Genomic DNA, 18,083 nt, shown 5'->3' with positions numbered 1-18,083 from the left:
CGAGAATGACAACTCGTTTGAATTCCTTCCTTTGATTCTAGTCATTCATTTGACTGGATTTCTATTTAGATAAGTTTAATTTATCCCACAATTTAAGAAAATCTCGATCCTCATAACGATAGTTTCGTGAAAGGCGATCTAAACCTTGAAAATTTTGGTTACTATCTACGTGTTCTGGTGAGTCAAGTTTAATCTATCCAATAATGTAAGAGAATATCGATCCTCTCGACGACCGTTTCGTGAGGAAGCGATCTTTTCGCCCCTTTCAATCAGTAATTTATTCCCTACTATATCGTTCAAATGAAGCGAAATCGAAAATGAGGACTCGATGGAATTCCTTCCTCTGATTCTCGTCATTCATTCGACTTAACTTTGAACTCCTGGGAAAAGCTTTCCTGATGCCTCCTCCTGGATATTCACGCTTCCTCCACGTCTTCAGGGTTTTACCATTTGGAGCAAGATCTTGAACGTCGTACGACAAAATTGACTTCTCCTCCTCCTTCATCCCTCTCGCCCGCATTCTTGCGCCTGCCAAGTTTTCTCCATCTGGTGTAGCGTTCTTCCTCGACAGGGAGATCGTGCAGCATTCAAAGCGCAACACGTGGCCAATGACTCACCAAGATCTCCTAGCAAATCAGATGTAGTAATCAAGGTTTGAATTTTTTTTTAATCATAATTCATGAAGAAAGAGTATAAGGGCTACTTCCAAAAAGATTGCTTGACCTTTGATCATTGGTAAATATTATCTTCGATGTGTAGTTTAATCTGACATTGATAGATATCTAAACGTGCTCATGCCAACGAGTCACTACATATATATATTTTTTTTCATCAATATGTATTTGACAAGTCGACTCTAATTCGCCATTGCTTTGTTGGAGTGTCTTACCAAAAGTTGATTCTCAATCTTCTTTCCTAGGTATGTTTCCTTCTCTTCCGATCCCTATATAATCTTTCCAACCAGATAAAAAAGAAAAACCGAAATTAACCAGTTCATGGGGTTGCGGGGTGTTTGTTGAGGTTTCGGGTAGCTGGTCTCTACCTCTACGTCTCGAAATTATCGTGAAATTGAAACCGTAATGAACGTAAATGGTGTTTAAAATTTGAAATGCAGTAATCAAAAGACTGGTTGAAAGATGGGAGAAAAATTTGACCATGAAATTATCCAGCCAATTATAATTCTATTGTGCGAATGCCAATTTAATCCTAAACTTTTCATTTTTGCCAATTGAATCCTAAACCTTTGCGTGAGATTTTGGTATAGCCCTTCCAGTCATTTTTCGTCGGGAATTGCTGACGTGGCGATGTGCCATGTAGGATGGTCGGCGATGATTGGACTGTCATATCAACTATTTTTGGCGAAAATTGATCGGAAAAACTACATATGTATTTCCGTAAAGGGTTATGAATCAATTGGAAAAATTGGGGAGTTTAGGGCTAAATTAACATTCATACAATGAGCTTAAAACTAATTAGGAAATTTTCCCAAATTTAGGCCCTTGATATACTTGGAATTTTTTTTTTTTGCCGCCTACAGATGTCATTGAATCTTTGCCACAAGTAACTTCACTTAATTATACATGAAATGGCAAGACCATTGTCTCGTGACTCCTCTCAAGCATAAACGGGTCCATGCGTTAGGCGTGATTCCACCGGTAGTTGCATCATAGAAAACAAGCAGACCGGGTTCGATAAACTATATGTATCAAATTGAAGTACATTTGCCATGACCCTTCATTGTGATTTGCCAGCTATTGCTAGTTAGCATATGCTTATATTAGACGTGGGTCCTCCGACCCGAACGATGCTTTCGTGAATGTCTCGACATATCTCAATCGTGAATGCGTACCTTATTTACATAAAATTGGTTGAGACGTTAATGATAGAAACACCGTACGGGATAGAGAATCTTCACTCACTTATTGTAAGAACCACACTTTGAAACATCGAAAATGTACCATTGGGCTATGGAGATACTATTTCCACTCCTATGTCCATCTCTTGTTACCATCTTTTCGACCGTTCGGTTTGTGCCACGTGTGCACCAAACGCCCTTGGGAACTCATCTATCTCTCTCTCCTCGCAACTACACAAAGCTCCGTCCGTTGTAATCGCGCGCTCCACCGCTTCAAGCAAGCCGCCTTCACTAGCCTTCCTTACAGATGCAGTTCCTGCACTCGTGAGATTGGGAATGGGCCAAGTTCATCCACGAACCACACTTATCGGCGGGAGTCCTATCCCAATACCATCTGCTGCTACAAACGAACCCGTCCCGGGTCTCGTGGCCGAGCCCTCAAAACAAATACTTTGCGTAACCACATAAGATTGGTAACCATTTGGGAGTTAGCAATAAGGTATTTACCCATCAAGTTACGTACTTGTGTTCGATGATTCGTCGTACCACAAGTCGTTAACGATCGCAAATTCAGGACGCAACCGAAGAACAAGGACCATGGACCATGAAAAGAGAAGTCCCCATTTTCCTTCTCTACTCAAGCACGCAATTAATTGATGGATTGGTCGGAGCATCTAGAATTAGACGACTTCTTCTCCTCCAAGAGCAGTGCCGGTGATTATGCCCCTAATCAAACTATCTTTGAAACGTTATCTCTCGCGAGGATGATAGTCATGGGAACCCCGAACCCGAACGATTATTAAAAACAAGAGGCAACAAAAAGTTCAATGAGATTCAACATTTGCAAGAGACGCAAAACACACAGGGTCCATCGTACCAAACTTCAGCAAAACACGATCCATCCATACCCTTTTTGGTCACGAGGTCGCACTAACCCGAAACCAGACGAAAGAAGCCAAAAGCCAATCAATGTCGGATGGCAATAAGTTTTCCTGTTGCAAAGAAGGAAAACGCCGGGATCGGGTGATGGGGAGCTTCCAAAAAGGCAGACCTTTTGGCAATTAATGGGGACAAACAGTTGGAGAATGGGTAGCATTTCATTGCATTATAGATGAGGGCGGGCAGTCCCGAAGTAGACACACACATAAAGGACACACATAATACGCGGGACGACGGATTTTGGAGTATAGTCAAAAGGTGGGGGCCTGGAAAAACATTTTGCAAAGCGGCCAGCCTTGTAGGTATTTGGTTTGCGCGGTCTCGTAAGCACACGCGTCGTTTGCATGGTAGGGCCACGACCATGCAAGTTGGTTTTCCTCCTTTGAATGGGTATAACCCGTGTTCTTGCCTTAATTTCTAGAGAGAGAGTGTGCATGAAAGCAATCTCTCTCTCTCTCTCTCTCTTGTATGGTTCATGGAGCAAGCGCGTGAACGACAATGTCCTATCCGAATGTTGAGAAAAGATAAATGGATGAGATTACAGGAATGTCTTGGGAGATGTATAATCAGTATTGTTCGTATCAAGGCCTTGCTATGGCTACAGTTAGAGTCGATTAGAGCGTAAAATAACCTGTGAAAACGCTTCAAAACCGTTGCAGATTGGTCAAAAAATCGGAAGGCGTGGGCGACGAAGCTTGCACTTAACCCTAGACAGCTGCTTCCGATGGAGGGATTTTCCTTTGAATCACATGCCAATTTGTCAAATCACACAAACCCTAAATCGGGTTTCATGTGATGTTTGATTAGAATCGTGTCGGCGGCCAAGTACCACGCGCGGCTCATGCACGTGGTGCTTGCATGGATTGGAGCGGAACGATCCGAGTCTTGCCTTTTGGAGAAATACAGTGGCGAGCTTTTGTTGATTCCCGACGACCCTAACTGAAAACCCGCATTGCGGAGACAATTCGAGAGGTTTAACTTTTTCCTAAAGATTTTAAAGGTTCGAATCGAACCCATCTACGTTGTGATAAAAGTTGCCGTTTGTCCGGCAAGTTAATTAACATCTTTTCCAATTCTTGTCAATTTTTGCCCTAGCTACATAGTTTCCTTTTCGCATGAGTAAGGTCGTTCGTCTCTGACTCGTTCACATTTCTCAAAGATGGAGGATAATGGCTAGAGATAGTACGCGTACAGGACACCTCGTGCATCCATTATTCCTACAACTTGTGATTAGAACTTATTGTTGGTTTGTTTTGCTAATTTCATATGATCGTGAAGATTACTTTTGGAGGAGATTATCCAAAAAGTCCTAAACCTATGTGTTTATGCCAATTTAGTTATTAACATTTCAATTGTGTCAATAAAGTTCTAAACCTCTTGACGATTTGCCAATGTAGTTCCTCCCGCAAATTTTTGGTTGAAAATTATTGACATGGAAGTCGGCCATCTTACATGGCACGACCCGAACCGATGTAAATAATTTTTTTAGTTGATATGCATAATTCTACTTATCGCTAAGAGAAGTCGTTTAGGATGGATATGTTGCTAATTGATGTCCAAAGCTCAATCAATAATCAAAGCAAGTGATCATCATACATCGCGCCGTTAGTCGATGGAGTGTGACTACTACCGATCACGTGCGTTTATGGTTGGTGTCCGAGTTGAAATTCATAGTCGTACATCGCGTTTGTACCAATCATTTCATTATATTTGAGTTCTTGTGCGTTTTGGTAATTAACATATTTAGATGATGGATGGAACATTCGCTTCATCTTTCTCTAATACATTAATTTACTGGAATAGAGTAACCAACAATTCCTTCATTATACTCCCAATGACCACGTCTTGGGGATTTACCTGGTAGCATTGGCATATCCCCATCATTCCGAGAAATAGTTCATTGCACGTGGGAAACTTTGGTTATAAAAAAAAAAAAATTCCTTCATTATTCACAGGCAGGCTCTCTTTATCTTCCTCTCTTATATATTTCTACGAGACGATCTACAGTGTCTCAAGCTATACACGCTCTGATTGTTATTGAATGGTGAAAATATCCGTTTTGCTAGTCTCTGCCTCTTTCGTGAAAAATAAATAGTTTTAAAAGTATTTTCTTAAAATTCTCATTTTTATCGCTTAAAATAATTAATTAATGAAACATATTTTCATTATCGGTGGCAAGTTATGTCTGAATGTCTTTGTGAATGATAAAAATATTTCTCATTCATTAACACTCTTTAATCGCATACGAGGTTACACATGAAAAGTATTCATGAAATAACAGGTGCAAGGCGTTAAGATGCAGAGTTTGACTTTGGCTTCCATCCTTTTTTTCAACTAGTAACAAAAGTAAGAATAAGTTGACAATCAATGAGATTAACTCACGGACGATCCATTCGTTTGGCATGACGAAAACATCTTTTATTACTCCTCTAAACCCTAGATGTCTCTCAAGCAACCATTTTTGTTAAGACATCTTAGTTTGCATACTGAAGGATGATCCGACAGGCAATTTTTTTTTAAAAAAATTATTAATTGTCATAATTAATTTAACAACCACGTAATGGAGTTGAACGAAGACCATGCACTCTCTCTCTCTCTCTCTCTCTCTCTCTCTCTCTCTTTCTATATTTTTCGAGAAGCATGGCCTAAGATTCTATACATCGTTGACTTTTATTTGTTGTCTTTTTTGCGATTACAAATATCGCCATATGTCGATTGACTTTTGGGTTGGGGGCTAACCGCCCTCAAATGTTTACGAGCCAAATAGAGCTTTGACCAGAATAATTTCTTTAGAGATTAGTAGGATTGATGTCAACTCCTATGTCATCCTCAAGCCGTTCGTCCGTCCATCCGTCTAAAAACTTTATAATGCCTTTTGTCCATGTATTTGTGGATGATAATGTAATGACCGTGACACAATTAAATCTAATTTTTAATATTAGGAAAGTGACCATTTATTAAAAAAAAAAGAACTATTATAAAATATCTCAGCACGGTTTGTTTTGCGAAAAATAAACGATTTAGAAAATATTTTCCCAAAAATGCTTACTTGTATTGATTGGAATAGTTAGCCAATGTCACATGTTCTCATTATTGACAATTTTGGTTTGCCGAAATGTGGATCATGAAATTATTTTTCGTTTATTTTTTGTAAGCAATTCAAGCAATCATTTTTGAAGAAATATTTTCTAAATTATTCATGTTTAGAGAAATAAGTGAAGTACATTTCGCGGAAATGTGACATTTCCGGTCTTTCGGGAAAGCGACAATATTTTTTTGTGTTTAGCTAAGACCCAAAATTGATTTGAAAAATATTTTTCGTAGTTTGTTAAGGAAAATTTTCCTAAATAGACGTGTACTTTTTGGGTGCAAGTGACTTGCGCATGGGTAGACAAGGAACTCAACACCGGCATCGGGATTTCAAGCTCGAATCCCGACTCCTAGGCATGAGCACAGGCAATGATTGTGGGTCCATTTTTGAAGATTATTACCTCACTTTATCACATAATTTTGCATACCTATGTTGACACTAGTAACGTCGCTAAAGTATTGAAGTGTGGTTCATACTCTCCATCAATATAAAATGAGGGGGGGCTCACTTTCCGATGTGCAAGCGGGGGTGCGGGGCCTCAAGGGCGTAGTGTCCCTTAGAAATCGGAAGGCTTTTATAATTTGAATACATATATTTTCGTTGATAGTTTGGGGCTTGCATCCATGAATACTACTGTTATATGTTATCTTTTTTTCACCCGTAATGAAGTGATGTAACGAGAGGTGTGATGTGTTAATTATAATGAATCATTTGCTGGATATAATAATCCTAATTTAAAGGTGAATCGGGATAAAAATCTTGTACCTCGATTTTTCATTCTTATTTTTACGTGTTATTTTATTGTGGTTGTGCGTCGCATGCTAATACGAATAGCTTAACCTCTATACAAATGCTTCGATGCTCGACCCCCTCTTCCGACTACACGGACGAGTCCAAGTGGACCCAACCATCACTGGCTGACTGCGTCTCATCAAACACTTTGTTGGGGAACAGGTATGACAACGAGACACCTGGACCGTACCATAAACACACACAAACCTTTTTGCCCGTCGCCCTGATCATCCACCCCGGAGTTGTCTAAGTCTGACCACAAACTTAGCTGTTTTAGGAATCTCGAAAGCCACTCGTCCAGTGCATGAACGTCCAGTTGGAGCAACTTGGCAATTTTTATCCCCCAAGAAGGAGGAAGAGGAGGAGGAGGAGGGAAAAAGAAAACTTTAGAAAAGGGGGAAAAAGAGAGGAATCGTCGCCATTCGCTGTCATGCCAATCTGTGCGCTCCTCTGTCTGCTTCTGCGGGGCTTACTGTGCTTCCTTGGACCTTCTTCTGGTCTTGAATGCACTGCCAAATAGCCTTCCTTCCCCCTCCCCTCCTCCCATACTTAGACGTCGGGCGGGGTCCACGCGCCACCCATCGGGACACGCGTTTGAAAGACTTTCTAGCTTCTAGCGGGGCCCCGTGGTCCGGGGGGACAGATGCCGGCCCGGTGGAATTCCCAAGCCGACATTGTCCACGGACTTTTTTATTTATTTATTTATTTATTTATCTATCTATCTATCTATATATCATGACGAGTTCTATTAATAAGTATCTAGAATAAGAATCATCGAGCATGTATGTGAACTTGTGGGACGTGCAGGCTTTCACCCATCTCTATAACATTGGTCTCGTCCGAGTACGCCCGATATCGAAGCGAGCGTCTGTTGTTATTTCGATCGATCAAATTTCGACTCGTGAAAATTCGATAAACTCTCTTTCATGATTGGTGTGCAGAACCGATTCATCCGTGCCCACTTGCCATCCTAAAAAGCCTGGCGATAGTTATATGTCCTCCGCCCCATCTCGCTCTAGTCACCATTGCTCGCCCTCGTCGAACTGAGTTTCTGTATACCTAGCCGCTTCCGTGTGGTTCGTCCCTTAACCCCGCACTCGCTAAATAGGATCTTACTTTGTACGACACCCCATCGCGTGTAGAGCTATTATATGCTTCGGCGATTCCGCACTCAGCCAGACTGTTTCATCCATTAACGGTACCGGTGACCACATTCCTAAGACTTCGCGCATTTCGACAATGCCCTCAAGCTCGATATCGGAGTTCTAAGATTAAATGATGTTATTATGTCGAAAGGCAGGCTTTTGCGAGTTAAATTCCAACTTCACATATTAATTTTATGTGTGACAAGTAAATAATTTAAAAATTAATTAAGTTTGGCCGGCAATAGTGATTGCCAGCCAGGGAAGTCATTTTATACGTTGAACTGCAGAAAGCGAAGCTTAGTACGTGTACTTTTGTCCTCCCAACTTTTGTTCAATTCCGGAGAGCATCACTGCTTATGTCATAATGGAAAATCAAAGTTCTCGTTTGGTACGGAACCGAATCGCACTTTGATATGGTTGGGAAGAACGTGATGGAAGCAATGAACTCGTACAAAGGCAACGTGCGGTGTTAATGCGATCGACTCCGAAAAGTTGCCCAAAAAAATAGAATGTGAAAAGCTTGAGATAATTACCAAAATAATATTAAACTTACTATATGGATGTCAATATAGACTTTAATTTTTTCAATTTTTAATGTTGCCATTCTAGTCAATTGTTGCCGAAAATTGATGACGTGTCGTCCAGTCATCGCCGGTCGTCTTACGTGATTTGCTGAGGTAGACAACTTTACTCGAAACAATTCAAGTTGTTCTTTTTCTGTCCATTTGTATAAATCCATTGTTCATAGGGTTTTTTTGACATGTGTAGATGTACAATGAACCATAAATTGCTAACGTGTCAATTTAGGACTATATCGGCAAGGTTTTAAAAGTATAGGACTAGATTGGCATCCGTACTATTGATTTAGGACTTTGTTGATAAAATTTTTCCCGAGAAATTTAATTTTTAGTGTTCTTTTTCTTAATACAATCTATTTGGCTAAATTGATCGAAAATCGCTGACATGGACATCGATTATACTACGTGACACGGCTAGCGTAAATACTCCCAGAGCAAATAAGAAGAGTGTTAGGGTTTTCTAACATGGAGTGCATTGCAAGCAAATACTCGTCCACGTGGCATGGAAATGGAGGTGCATCATACCATGTCAATCAAAACAAGGCGATTAATTGACATTATGTCAATCAAGATGTTTTTTCTGAAGTTTAGCGTTATGCTTTGGAGCATGCAAACCATGAAGTCTTGCTATCCCGAAACACGTGTAGTGTGGGGATTGTCCGGTCAATCACGTGGCAGAGAATTTGAAGAATTTATGTTCGAGTCTTTAGGAGAAGAGATGCGAACATCATAAATTGGAATAATGTGATTAGTCGCATAAATTATCAATGTGACCGTAGATAAGTCTTACCTGTTGATTTTCTTTGTTCAATCATGGAAATAAGCACCTAATCCTAAGACCAAAATCCCATAATGTCAATTAATCGCCTTGTTTTGATTGACATGGTATGATACACCTCCATTTCCATGCCACGTGGACGAGTATTTGCTTGCAATTCAACTCACTCCACGTTAGAAAACCCTAACACTCTTCTTGTTTGCTCTAGCGTGCGGTCGCCTAATAGAATTCCAATCTTTTCTGGATATAAGACTTGTATTCAACATAGAAAAAATCTTTTTAGGATGTTTATTCAATTAGGAAATCTACTCGAACCGAGTTTCTTTTGCAAGCTTAGACTCGAGACATATTCTCGATAAATAAGAATCGTCTATAATGACCAAAAGGCCCTTATCTAAGCTTCATGAAAAATCACCGAAACACTAAACTATGACCTCCCTTCTCCTCTCTTCCTTCCTCCCCTTTGCCATTACTCGGGCCGCGACCACCTTGGTCTTGTGCCTCCATCTCCCACTCCTAGCACCATCACATCGAAGCTTGCTCGCAAAGGTCCGCTCTATGGTGTTATGTGGCCGAGATTCAGGCGAGTGACAGCAGCGGGATGGGAGAAGCGGGGATTGAGCAAGAGAAGGGTCAAAGGAAAATAAGAAAGAATAAAAAAAAATGAAAGGAATAATAAATATGGAGCATTCAATTTTATCATTGTCAAATGTAGATCTCTCGAAGAGATAATTTGAAAAGATGAAGTTACGGCCTAATTTGAGAAGATAATAATCCAGTAATTCTATGTGTGCATAAAAATTTCCTAATGCAATTCAAGTGTTATAGAAAGAAAGAAAGAAAGAAAGAAAGAAGGAAACGAGAATGCTGATAATAAAATTTCATATATGTCATTGTTAGCTTGGTTTGTGGAAAAAAAAAATCAAGGTTGACCTTCAGCATGTAGAATACAAATCGGCTCACCTTTTTGTCCGAATAAAGACAAAAAAGGACTTTGTCTTAAGTTGACTAGCCAGCGATGACCATGTCAGATGCCATTACGTGTCACCAAGTTGCCCAAGTCAACGACTTATTTTTCTAGAATGTAGGTGTCACCTACGCCCTCTCAACCCTTGACTCTCTCACCATAATATTGGAGTCAACCTCAAGAATAAAGTGTAGACGTATTCTCGTATAATATTAAAACTATTCATTCTTAATTCGTAGCATGCCATTTCCAAATCGATGCTCGATTTCGTGCATGAAAAATCATGTTTAGCTAGGTTAATGACAAGGGTTTGCCTTGTAAGGCTTAAACTGGCACGCTTTCATGGTCATTAGACGTGCAAATTCTTATCTACATGTGATCTAGATGTGCTTAGCCGATCGAAATTCGCACGAGAAATTTCAGCCTCACTGGCTAGATCAAGTTCGATTTCGATAAAATAAGATGGTGAAGCAAAAGTCAAAGGGTGCTCATTTGGCCAGGGCTCTTCTAACATAGAGTTGTCTCGTGCATGGTCAGATGTCCAAGTGCAGCTTATGCGTGCTGGATTCCTACCATCATCGTTGTCTAGATAAGATTAATAACCCAAGTTTTCGCGGGAAATAATAACATATGTTTCTTTAGCAGGATAAAAGAGATTATTAAAATGTGAAATCTAGCTCTTCTAACCTCACAAGTATCACATACTCATTCGGCCGGTCCAAAATATAATATTGAGTTGCTCGTTCTCGAATAAAAAAAATGACTAGCCAGGTCATTTGCATGCATTATTTTGTTTAGTCTTGCGTGGAGCTTAGAATAATGGAATTATTAACGCATTCCGCCTATGGTTATGTACTCCACATGGACATAACCTGTTGTTTGCTCAAATACCAAACAAAGCATGACAATATTGCATGGACCTGCCAGCCATGCACGCATCATTTGCTTTCTCCAAATTTTGAGTAGTTATGCTCCTTAGGTTTGACAAAGCATTGCATATACAAACCATGAAACATTTATTTTATCATTGATCTATATGTGTGCATACATACATACATACATACATACATACATACATACATACATACATACATACATACATATAATATCCTTATTTTGGAACTTTAAATATCGATCATACGTACAAAAAAATCTTGCAGCTTCTTATTACATAATCCATCATGGATGAAGTGAGCAAAACATATATACACTAGCATGACATATGTTAGTAACTTTCGCTGAAGTTTTCGAGTTCCCATGTGTTATAACTTGAATTTCGTTCAATTAATCACGAGCATTGAATTTGTAAGCCACACCTATTGATCCTAATAACCTTCATATCACGGCACATGGAGGACAATGGAATCATTTAGAGTTAAAGGGGTTACAGCCATATCTTAAATGATCATATTGTCCCTATCTTTAATATCTCTCTCTAGCTATTGTAATGATACCAATTCAATTATAAGTTTTTCAATTTTGCCAATTTAGTCTTAACCAGTTACAAGGAATTCGAATGTAGTCCTTCCGGCCATTTTTTCCAAAAAACGATGAAGTTGTGGTCTAGTCATCTTTTGACCGTCCTATGTGGCACACTATGCTAGCAATTTCTAGCTAAAATTGACCAAAAGGACGACATTAGAATTTCGCACAAATGTTTTGGGATTAAATTGGCAAAATAAAAAGTTTAGAATTTAATTCGTATATGTACAATAGGTTTATGGATGATTGGACAATCTCTCCAAAGAAAGATTGCAAAAGATGTAAACAATGACATTCCTTCCAATCGAGAAGAAAGAGTTATGCATAGTCCCACTATTATATCATAGTTTATGTGTCAAATCTGAGTTTGTAACGTTCAATCCATTACATAGGCCCAAACCCGAGGTCAATTAGATAGAGAGGGTGGGGGTAGAGGCATTGCTGTGTGGATTGGTGGTAAGGGCGGTTGCTTCGCGGGTCTTGGGTTGTTGAGATGCACGTACGAGTTGTGTTAGATAAGTCCCATATTGCAGAATTGGTGTGCGTCGTGGCGGTTAATACATCTTAATTGGCTTATAACTCACTAGTTTAAGTTTTTTAGTGAAGATGGGTCCAACTGGATCTATTAACAAATTCAAATTTAGGCTTCCCTTGGCTATCTCCCCGGAAAAATGTATTAGTCTTTTGTTGTGCACTCCCAACAAATAGGATCAGAACCCATAATAAATTGGTGAGCCCCTAATATGTTTTGATGATTGGTGAATGTCTTGAGGAAGGAATCTAGTGACCAACGCGATTTTCAGGTAAGAGAGCGTTGTACCATAGTAACGTAGTTTCGATAGCGACCTTCATGATTTGTTTTGGAAAAAGAGACTAAGGATGAAGGTGGGCATTAGAAATTCAAGTTGAGAAAAGTTGATGTAAAGTGATAGCTAAATTAAGGGTGAGCAAACCTAATGGTGAGATTACACAGGAGGGGAGATTATTGAAATGCATGTGTGAGTTATATTAATGAAGTCCCACATTGAAGAATTAGTGTGGTGTAGAGCAATTAATATACCATAATTGGCCCACAACTCATTAGCTTAAGCTTTTGAGTGAAGGTGAAAAAACTAGTATGTTTATGGACTTGAATTTGAGCTCTCCCTTGACAATCTCCCTAAACAAAGGTATCAGATTTTTGCCGTACTCTGCGTACACGGACAAAGCGGATGCAAGCTACTTAACGGGGCCAATGTATTGACAGATGTTTTGTGCCACTTGATCTTTTTTGTTTTATTTTCATAATACAATGAAAATCTCAAGCTTATTCTCTTTGATGCATTTACTATTGAGAAAAACTTCTCTAATATATTTAGATATTGACAAAATTGTTCTTAGTTTAATTGAATATGGTAAATACATTGATGTATGGTGAGACACATGAGAAAAGAAGCTTATATTGACCTCGGTAGGTTGTTTAGACTCAAGTCAAAAGTATCGTGTATCTGCCTCTAAAGGAGTTGAATTATGTTATCGAGATTAAATAAAGTATCATTTATGTAGAATCAACTACACTTTTGAAGAAAACTTATATGCAGGCATCCACGAGGACTCTATTAACTTCCAACTTAGTGTTCTCTTTGTTCATATTCAAAAGACGGGTTTTGTTATCGATGACCGATCAAAAACAATGATATATGCAGAATTCAGAAACAATTCTTATTTGACAACCCACATATGACATATGCTATATACGACTGAGAATTCGTCTTTTGGGAAGTTTGTAATCTTCGATTTGGAAGAAAATTCTACAACGGATCGTAAACTATCTCTAATTGGAAATTATCTTTCTAGAGATAAGTTGACCTCCATAAATGAAGGTATCTACTTATGGAAATCGAACATTTGGTTGTATGGGCGACCCAATCAGCGGGATTCAAATTCTTATCACCCAAGTCTTGCTCAATTAAGGATTGGAGATGTCTAATTACGATTGAAAAGCGATCCTCCGGAGATCTGTCCAACGGTTAGTTTGGGGATGGAGGAGTATAAAAGGAGATCATTGGTACTGTTACGGGGTGTGAGACATTAGAATAAAAAATTCTAAAGTGCGAGAGAACTACATATTCCACATACTTGTCTTCGGGAACTTGATACCATGATCATTGAGAGGTTTTGCAAGAGTGATTGAGAGAGAATAGTATGGTATATCAAAGTGAGTATCATCACTTGATGTAAACCTTCATTGATTCATCTAGTGGAATCCAGTCTATCGGCGATCAACGCGAGAGTGTGGACGTAGGCTTGATTTAAGCCGCATCACTATAATCATTGTGTGCAATTTTCTCTATCCCTAAACTCTTCTTCTTGTGTTTGATAGAATGTTGCATACTTGTGTTCATAATCATAAACTGCATACCATCAGATTATGATTTTATGTGATATATGACTTGACTCTTTTAATTCCACAATTACTAGTCAAATTCGATTAAAATTACCCATTCAACCCCCCTAAGTGATATTGCTGGATACAACATTTACCCTTGACTATCTCACAAAAAATCCCAAACTAATACCTCCATAGTATATTTACCTCAAACTAATTTTCATCTCACAAAAGACCCAAACCAGTATTGTTAACCTAAATTTACCGTCCCTTAAAATACACAAGTGTCAGCACACATGTATCTTCTTAAGTTCGATTTGTCATTCTCCAAGTCGGATCCGTCTCGCAGTTGTTTGCCTCATACATTTGAAAGGGATATCCGAAAGAATGCTAACAAACGATCAATTTTGATTATGGGTACTAGTTAGGTTTTCATGCGAAACAAAAATTAGTTTGGAGTAAACATTTCATGAGATATCAATTTGACATTTTCTATGACACAGAGCTAAATATGTCATGAGATATCCATTTGGAATTCTTTGAGAGGCAAAAATTAGTTTTGCGTAAAATGTGTGTCAAATTATCAATAGGGAATCTTAGTGATATAATCTTTTTTTCCCTTCCGAACTCATTGAACTGTGGTACTTGGTACTAAGAGGAACTTACCTGGAATGACCTTAGTCTCTTTTTAGCTGGATAAGAGTACCCCATATGTCGAAAACAACACACCCGAAAGGCTAGAAAAAGAAGAAAAAAAAGGCAAGACAGCTAATTCAGCTATAAGAATTAGAAGACTTGCCCCACTTTCTCTTTTTCATTTTGTTTTGTTCCAATGACAAGATGCTAGGATGTGACAGTCTAAATTAGCCAGATTAATGGAATCTTGAAACAACTAAACAACGGGTCAAAGCCACTCAAAAATACGTGATAGTTGTTAGTTGATGATAGCCAGTTAACAATAAATTAACTTAAACAATTATAAACTAAAGTTTGGTGGAGATCCATTTCATCTTGACCTTCACACCCATGTACTACTTGCGGCTTCCCATGCATTAATTAACCTAATTGAGTAATTAGTTAATTGAAGCACAACAGTGACCCCCGATTGGTCCCAGTGTCCAATTCCATGGTGTGCAGAAGTCTATTTTGGCATACGATCTATGGGGTGAAACCCCTTTTTTGTTCTTTTTCCCCAAGTACTCGGTGACAGCTATCAACAGAGACAGGGCGAGATCTCCCACGCAGAAACTTTTTGAATGGGACAAGGTGAAGGGGGGACATTGAAAGCTGCAATGCGCATCCCTGGTTTAAAAGGTGTTGCGTTGCGACTTGCAGAGTTTGCAATAGTTTAACATTGCCATAAAAAGAATTTTGAAAAGAGATGAAGGAGATCGTAGTGGGATGAAAAGGGAAACTTTACGAATGAGACGAGCTGACGAAAAGGACTTTTGAAGATGCTTTTGTGTAATCCCGGGAGTTTACAGATGTTTTCGAGTTGAAGGGTTTTGCGTTAGTATACCATATTGTTGAGGGAGGTGAATTAGGTAGCAGGAAAAAAAGAAACGCAAAAGAGATGAAGGTGTTCGTAGTGGAATGAAAAGGGAATGCGACTGATTGAGAAAATATGGAAAGAAAATTTTATAAGTTGCATTAGATTCGATATTGAGGATCAGAAAGTCTAGCCCTGGCCTTTCTCACTTGATATTAAAGCCGGGTCCTGCTCCAATTTATATTGTGAGTGTGGCCTCCCATTTCTCAAATTCCACTTGTTGTTCATAATTTGATTTTCATGTGAGAGATGATGTTAAAAGTAGCCCACGTCGCTTATATACATGGTTTGCATGCTCTTTATATACATACGATCTTTCTTCACTTATTAATTTAAACTTTTGAATTGGACATTCTAACAATAACTCTTCTCAAGCTATGTATGACACTAACAAAAACTTTAAAAGTCATATGATAAGTTATACTTTAGATGTACCGGTCATTTAAAGCTTACAATTCAAACGAAAGTCTCATCAAAAGGTAGGGAGAACAAAGAGGAAGGGGTTGCAATTCAACCATCAGCCTATTGCTCCTATGTTTTTAGAATGGAGAAAAAATTCACTATGTCAAATCCACAGTAGAAAATAGAAATGACATCCTGAGTATTCACCGTCTTTGGGCCCTTGTACCGTGAAATTGGAAAGTACAATAAACAAGAGAATAGAGCCACAAGTTTAAATCACTCCACACAAACTCCTTATAGCCCGAGCGCAAGTCATAGTCTAAATTTTAAAAGTCGTTTATCTTCTAATGGCGCAACTTTTAGATCCAATACTATTGACCTCACGTAATTTCACGTAGCATCAAAGTTAGAAATCTCATGTTCAATTAATTCCTTCCACACATCGCTTTTATCATTTTAGCTTTACCTTCTTCACAAATTGGTTTGTATAATTTCTTCAACTCGCATGTACCAGTTACCTTACCGGACTTCACCTGAGCACGTGTTAAAACAAAACAAAAAAAAGTTTTTCGCGTCATTCTTTAACAACTTAAACTTTAGAGCAGATCGCTGCGCACTCAACTCACGGATATAAGTGCCGTAACTAAGAAATTTTACAGCATCCTAGCCGTATCAGAACAGAATCTATTTCAACCACAAAGATCTCCAAAAGTTTTTCAATTTGGGATGACTTTACATCTGCCAGTAGATAGAATCGTACGCCAAGTTGTACTCACAGGGGAATATATTAGCTTAACCAAGACAAAGTGACCTTCCTTTTTTTTTTTTCCCTTTAGTAATTGTCCCGAATCATAGTGGACCCGTGGGGACTTTGATAGATTTCTCGTGATATCTTGTCGAACCCCATTCCCCTATGACATGTGTATCCACTTTTCACCTATATTTATTCTTTTGTTTTCCTAGCATCATCCATTTCATCATCATTCACTTAGAAGGGCAAAGAGAAGTGAAGTAGATCGGATCGGATTTATGCACTCAAACATCCATAAAGCCCAACATTGAATAACAAAACTATAAAAAACCTAGTGGATCCACCATGATTAATGTAGACAAGAGATGACACGTATTGTAGGCGCAGTCAAAAGTTAAATCATACTTTTATGTATCAGTTTAACTTATTTAAATAGTAGGTAATGATTCCACAAAATATTATATGGTATCGGAGCAGGAGATTCCAACTCCTTATTCACTTCCCCATTATATATTTTTGGGATAAGTGCACTAGCCTAAAACTTATCACGAGAGTGCAATCGAGTCCTAAAACTTTCAAAAAGTGCGATTAAGTCCTAAAATTTATCAGATTGATTCCATCAAGTGCTTCCATTACCTTCATTCAATTAGACTAATGAAAAAGGCTAACATGTAAGACATGGGACAGTGATGTGGCATACAACACGTGCCTCGTTAGAAAAATATTGAAAAATTTGAAAAAAATACAAACTAAAGAAAGATTTTTTTGGATCAAAAACTGAATTTGATTAAAAAATAAAAATAAAAATAAAAATAAAAATAAAAAAGCTGAAGAAGGAAGAGAAGACCCACGTTCAAATCAATGGTTGAGCCCAGGCCCTCGCCGGTGGCCGGCGGAGGTCCCTTGGGCCTTCTTGAAGCCCGTCAACCCTCGCCGTCCCTAGGCAAGGCCTTGCTCGTCCCCGGTCGAGGGCAATCTAAGGCAAGGTTCGCGTCCTCCCTCATATCTAGGCTAGCAAGCCCTCACCGATCCATGGTAAGGCATCTCTTAGGGCCAGCGAGAGTCATCGGGCTTCGGGAAGGCCCAAGCGACCTCTATTGGCCCTCTATATTATATATATAATTTCTAGCTTTTTATTTTTAATCTCATTTAGTTTTCCGGCAAACAAAACCTAATTTAGTTTTTTTTAATTCTTGAATATTTTTTCTAACGCATCGCTTGGTGGGCCCAAGAAAATAATAAATCAAGATACATTAGCATTTTTCGTTAGCCCTATTCGATGAAGTTAACGGATGGACTTTTTCGTGTGTGACCAAAACAGAAGGGCTTGATTAAATCAATTTGACAGATTTTAATACTTAATTGCACTTTTTGAAAGTTTTAAGA

This window comes from Rhodamnia argentea, chromosome 3 (assembly GCF_020921035.1).
Source record: "Rhodamnia argentea isolate NSW1041297 chromosome 3, ASM2092103v1, whole genome shotgun sequence".
NCBI lineage: Eukaryota > Viridiplantae > Streptophyta > Magnoliopsida > Myrtales > Myrtaceae > Rhodamnia > Rhodamnia argentea.
Note: the sequence above shows the minus strand (reverse complement) of the source record.